The following is a 6843-nucleotide window of genomic DNA, read 5'->3' as shown; positions in this document are numbered from 1 at the left end:
CAACTGGTGCTATTCTGACCACTTGTGTTACCACGTCTGCTAGTTCATCATGGACAGCGAGTCAGAACAAAGAGCAAACGTAAAATTCTGTTCAACCCTGCCGCAGAGACGTTTGACATGATTCCGCAAGTTTACGGCGATGCGTCGTTTGAGTGGCGCGCTCATGCACGCGCTTCAAGAGTGGAAGAAGGTCACTGGATGATGATGAGAGATCAGGAAGACCTTCAACGAGCTCAACCCCTGAAAATGTCTTCTCGACGATGAAGATCCAGCTCAGAGGTCGCCATTTTGACAAGATTGCGATTTTCCCGGTTTCACGCAGGATTTCATGTTTGCTCTTTGTTCTAACTTGTAAATAACAGACGTGGTAACGCACGTGACCAGAATATCACCAGTTGCACAGCTCCCGATGTAGACAGGACGATGTCTTTTGGTACACTGACTTATGAAGGTTGGTGCTCCCTGTGACTGTGCGGGCAGCCTTGTGCTGCCCTCTGTTGGCGTGTTACAAAACTAGTCTCCAAACTTTTTCATACCACCTCATATAGCTGACCATTTTCTTTTTTCAAGCACTTTTCTAACCGTGTATGGCCAGCATCTGGAGACAGTGTAAGGAGCCGGGTGTCAGCCAGTGACCATGTATTCCCCTGGAACTCTTCACACTGATCCGTCGCGGGTGTAAGTCCATTTTAGGTGCAGAAAAAAACCACACTAAAAACACACCTTCCCATTGGAATCAATTGTAAACACGGCAAAGAGGCATCAAAAACACCTGCACTTCGTTTTTGGTGCGTTTTTTTGAGTCGCGTGTCCTTTAACCACTTTCTTACCGCGATATAGCCGAGCGACTGTTGCAGCACGGTTCTGTTGTCCCGGGAGGTCCTCCATGGATGCCCTGGAACCACGAACCCCCTGTGGTACGCTCCCGACGTGCTATGGGATTGTTGTGTCCTTTGGACGTGGCAAAGGGCCAATCACAGCGGTCCTTTACCATGGAATCCGCTGTATCCAATCGCAGCTGATTGCATGTGAATGAATGCCAGTTATCAACATTTCCTTTCCTCAGTGCTGTCACAGCGTGAGGATAGGAGAGCCGGTAACCAAGTTGGACAGGGCATCAGTGCAACCCTGTCAGTTCTGCCATCAATGCTGCCAATCAGTGCCTATTAGTGCCACTTCATCAGTGCAGCCTGTCAATGCTCATCAGTACCACTTCATCAGTGCATCCTATCAGTGCCCATCAATGTCATCTATTAGTGCCGCCTATCTGTGCCCATTAGTGCTTCCTCATCAGTGCAGCCTATCAGTGCCCATAAATGCCGCCTATCAGAGCCCATTAGTGCAGCCTATCAATGCCCATTAGTGCTGCCTATCAGTGCCACCTATCGGTGCTCATCAAGACCAACTATCAGTGCCAATCAATGCTGCCTATCAGTGCCCATTAGTTCTGCCTATCAATGCCACCTAAATGCCCATTCGTTCCACCTATCAATGCGCATTAGTGCCGCCTATCAATGCTCATCAGTGCCCATCAATACCATCTATTAGTGCCACCTATCAGTGCCCATTAGTGCCGCCCATCAATGCCACCTATCAGTGCTTGTCAGTGCAACCTATCAGTGCCCATTAGTACCGCCTCATGAGTGCAGCCTATCAGTGCCCATCAATACCATCTATTAGTGCCACCTATCAATGCCCATCAGTGCCCATTAGTACCGCCTCATCAGTGCAGCCTATCAGTGCCCATTAGTACCGCCTCAGTGCAGCTTATCAGTGCCCATTAGTACCGCCTCAGTGCAGCCTATCAGTGCCCATTAGTGCCACCTACCAATGCCCATCAGTGCAGCCTATCAGTGCCCATTAGTACCACCTCATCAGTGCAGCCTATCAATTACTTATTTGCAAAATTTTATAACAGAAATGAGAAACTATTTTTGCTTTTTTGAAAAATTTTGGGGTTTTTTTTTCAGCTCTTTTCATTTTTTTCAGCAAGTGTCAGGAGACAGATGTCTGTGTCAGGGGACAGGCATCAGTGTCAGGAGACAGGTATCAATGTCAGGGGACAGATGTAAGTCTCAGGAGACATGTATCAGTGTCAGGAGACAGGTGTCAGTGTCAAGAGGAGACAGGTGTCAGGAGACAGGTATCAATGTCAAGAGGAGGTAGGTGTCAGGAGACAGATATCAGTGTCAGGAGACAGATGTAAGTCTCAGGAGACGAGCATCAGTGTCAGGGAACAGTGTCAGGAGACAGATGTAAGTCTCAGGAGACAGGTATCAATGTCAGGGAACAGTGTCAGGAGACAGGTATCAATCTCAGGAGACAGATGTAAGTGTCAGGGGACAGGTATCAATGTCAGGGGACAGGTATCAATGTCAGGGGACAGGTATCAATGTCAGGGGACAGGTATCAGTGTCAGGAGACAGGTATCAGTGTCAGGAGACAGGTATCAATGTCAGGGAACAGTGTCAGGAGACAGGTATCAATGTCAGGGAACAGTGTCAGGAGACAGGTATCAATGTCAGGGAACAGTGTCAGGGGACAGGTATCAATGTCAGGGAACAGTGTCAGGAGACAGGTATCAATGTCAGGGAACAGTGTCAGGAGACAGGTGTCAGGGGACAGGTATCAATGTCAGGGAACAGTGTCAGGAGACAGGTATCAATCTCAGGAGACAGATGTAAGTGTCAGGGGACAGGTATCAATGTAAGGAGACAGGTATCAATGTCAGGGAACAGGTATCAATGTCAGGAGACAGATGTGTCAGTGTCAGGGGACAGGTATCAGTGTCAGGGAACAGTGTCAGGGGACAAGTATCAATGTCAGGGAACAGTGTCAGGAGACAGGTATCAATGTCAGGAGACAGGTGTCAGTGTCAGGGGACAGGTATCAATGTCAGGGAACAGTGTCAGGAGACATGTATCAATGTCAGGAGACAGGTGTCAGTGTCAGGGGACAGGTATCAATGTCAGGAGACTGCTGTGTCAGAGGACATGTATCAATATCAGGAGACAGGTATCAATGTCAGGGAACAGTGTCAGGAGACAGGTGTCAGACAAGTGTCAGGAGACAGATGTAAGTCTCAAGAGACAGGTATCAATGTTGGAACAGTGTCAGGAGACAGATGTCAGTGTCATGGGACAGTGTCCGGAGACAGATGTAAGTCTCAGGAGACAGGTGTCAGTGTCAGGGGACAGGTTTCAGTGTCAGAAGACAGGTAACAGTGTCAGGGGACATTGATACCTGACATTGATACCTGTCTCCTGACACAGTGTCAGGAGACAATGTCAGGAGACATATGTAAGTCTCAGGAGACAGGTGTCAGTGTCAGGAGACAGGTATCAGTGTCAGGAGACAGGTAACAGTGTCAGGAGACAGATGTAAGTCTCAGGAGACAGGTGTCAGTGTCAGGAGACAGGTATCAGTGTCAGGAGACAGGTAACAGTGTCAGGAGACAGATGTAAGTCTCAGGAGACAGGTGTCAATGTCAGGAGACAGGTGTCAGTGTTGGGAGACAGATGTAAGTGTCAAGGGACAGTGTCAGGAGACAGATGTAAGTGTCAGGAGACAGGTGTCAGTGTCGGGAGACAGATGTGTCAGGAGACAGGTGTCCGTGTAAAGAGGAGACAGGTGTTAGTTTCGGGAGACTGATGTAAGTGTCAGGAGACAGATGTGTCAGGAGACAGGTGTCAGTGTAAAGAGGAGACAGGTGTCAGGAGACAGGTGTCAGTTTCGGGAGACTGATGTAAGTGTCAGGAGACAGGTGTCAGTGTCAGGAGACAGATGTGTCAGGAGACAGGTGTCAGTGTAAAGAGGAGACAGGTGTCAGTTTCGGGAGACTGATGTAAGTGTCAGGAGACAGGTGTCAGTGTCAAAAGGAGACAGGTGTCAGGAGACAGGTGTCAGTGTCAAGAGGAGACAGGTGTCAGTGTCAGGAGACAGGTTATGTAAAGAAAGCAAACAGCGCACCGGCCTACTGCATTACCTAAATAAATATATTGATAAAACTAACGAATGGTGATATACTCACAAATGGCAATGATAAAAACGCTCATCATGAAACACAGCAATGACCGGTCTGCCTGTTACGGTGATCCCCACAGGAACACGGGACCTCCGATTGATGTTTCGGGGATTTGCCCCTTCCTCAGAGCCTGTATGCACAGAGCCAGGTGTCAGTTTCAGGAGACAGATGTCAATGTCAGGAGATAGGTGTACCTCTCATTTTTTTGAGCAGTGTAGTGTATACTCACAAACAAATTGGTTGTTACAGCGAGATAGAAATACAGTTAGGTCCATATGCTCTGCTCAAAAAAATTAAAGGAACACTCTGAAAACCCATCAGATCTCAATGGGGACAAATCTCCTGCTGGATCTCTATATTGATATGGACGGGGTAATGTGTGAGGAATGTAAGGATGGCCCATCGTTTGAGGACTGAATTCAAAGACACCCCAAAAATCAATAAATGATGCAGCAGGCGAGTCCATTTTGCTGAAATGTCATTGCAGCAACTCAGAATGGTCCTCAGTAGTCTGTATGGCCCCCACGTGCTTGTATGCATGCCTGACAACGTTTGAGCATGCTCCTAATGAGACAATAGATGGTGTCCTGGGGGATTTCCTCCCAGATCTGGACCAGGGCATCACTGAGCTAATGGACAGTCTGAGGTGCAACCTGGCGGTGTTGGATGGACCGAAACATGACATCCCAGAGGTGTTCTATTGGATTTAGGTCAGGCGAGCGTGGGGGCCATTCAATGGTATCAATTCCTTCATCCTCCAGGAACTGCCTGCTTACTCTCACCACATGAGGCCAGGCATTGTCGTGCACCAGGAGGAACCCAGGACCCACTGCACCAGTGTAGGGTCTGACAATGGGTGCAAGGATTTCATCCCGACACTTAATGGCAGTCAGGGTGCCATTGTCTAGCCTGTAGAGGTCTGTGCGTCCCTCCATGAAAATGCCTCCCCAGACCATCACTGACCCACCACCAAAACGGTCATGCTGAACGATGTTACAGGCAGCAGAACGTTCTCCACGGCTTCTCCAGACCCTTTCACGTTTTTCACATATGCTCAGGGTGAACCTGCTCTCATCTGTGAATAGCATAGGGTGCCAGTGGTGGACCTGCCAATTCTGGTGGACAATGGCAAATGCCAATCCAGCTCTATGGTGCTGGGCAGTGAGCACAGGGCCCACTAGAGGATGTTAGGCCCTCAGGCCATGCTGATGAAGTCTTTTTCTGATTGGTCAGAGACATTCACACCAGTGGCCTGCTGGAGGTCATTTTGTAGGGCTCTGGCAGTGCTCATCCTGTTCCTCTTTGCACAAAGAAACAGATCCAGTCCTGCTGATGGGTTAAGGACCTTCTACGGCCCTGTCCAGCTCTCCTAGAGTAACTGCCTGTCTCCTGGAATCTCCTCCATGCTCATGAGTCTGTGCTGGGAGACACAGCAAACCTTGCAATGGCACGTATTGATGTGCCATCCTGGAGGAGTTGGACTACCTGTGCATCCTCTGTAGGGTCCAGGTATGTCCTCATGCTACCAGTAGTGACACTGAGCCTAGCCAAATGCAAACTAGTGAAAAACAGTCAGAAAAGATGAGCAGAGAAAAAATGTCAGTGGCCTCCAACTGTAAAACCATTCCTGTTTTGGGGGTTGTCTCATTGTTTCCCATCTAGTGCACCTGTTGTTAATTTCATTAATACCAAAGCAGCTGAAACTGATTAACAACCCCCTCTGCTACTTACCTGACCAGATCAATATCCCAGGAGTTTCATTGACTTGATGCTAGACTCTGATTACAAAGTCTTCTTTTCATTTTTTTGAGCAGTACATATATGGACACAGGCACAATTTTAGTTTTTTTTCAGGTATTTACCAAAACCTATTCAAGCTATAGTTCCATAATGGATATGGGCTGAAAGGCCACACTCTCAGGTGTAATTTGAGGGTATGTACATGCAGATTGGAGAAAGGGTTTAGGAATTACAGCTCTTAAGAGTAGCCATCACCCCTTTTTCAAGGGACCAAAAGTAATTGGACAATTGAATCAAAAGCTGTTTCATGGCCAGGTGTGGGCTACTCCTTCGTTATGTCTTCATCAATTAAGCAGGTAAAGGTCTGCAGTTGATTCTAAGTGTGGTATTTGCATTTGGAGTCTAATGCTGTGAACCTACATCATGCGTTCAGAGGAGCTGTCCATGCAAGTGAAACAGGCCATTGTTAGGCTAAGTTCACACTAAATTTGTTAGCAGGCATTAGACAGGCATTTTTAACACGCAAATGAAAATTCTACACATGGCAGCACACAGTGCTGTTCACACTGAAGACACTTTGCGTTGCGGCAAAATTGAGGCCTTATGTAGAGTCGAGGCGTTGAAGCCTCCCATTCAAGCCTATGGTGACCCTCCTCAAAGTCTGGCAAGCGTTTGCGAGGTGTTTGCGGAGCGTTAATACCATTAAACTTCATTATAGGCGTTTGTGGTGCGGTTTTAATGCTTATGAAACGCCTCACAAACGCTCATAGGGCATTTCGGGGGCATTAAAAATGCTTCCCAAACGTCTGTTTAATGCCTGCCAAATGCTATAGGCAGTGGTGTATTTTGGTTTTGTGCTGCCCTAGGCAAGACTATAATCGGGCACACCCCGGGAATTTAAAATTGTCCAACCCCTTCCTGTTTAAGATCCACGCCTTCATCTGTAAACTCCACCCTTCCTCGTTAGGCTCCACCTCTTCCTATTAGAGCTCCATCTCTTATTTTATTCAATTATCGGTGTCATTTGGAGGAATAGTGCCCCATCATTGGTGTCAGTGGAAGAATAGTGCCCCATCACT

The sequence above is a fragment of the Staurois parvus genome, unplaced genomic scaffold, assembly GCF_062004578.1.
Source record: "Staurois parvus isolate SC_StPar_1 unplaced genomic scaffold, SC_StPar_1.0 ptg000860l, whole genome shotgun sequence".
Lineage (NCBI taxonomy): Eukaryota > Metazoa > Chordata > Amphibia > Anura > Ranidae > Staurois > Staurois parvus.
The sequence above is the reverse complement of the archived record's forward strand: the minus strand, read 5'-3'. Positions refer to the sequence as shown.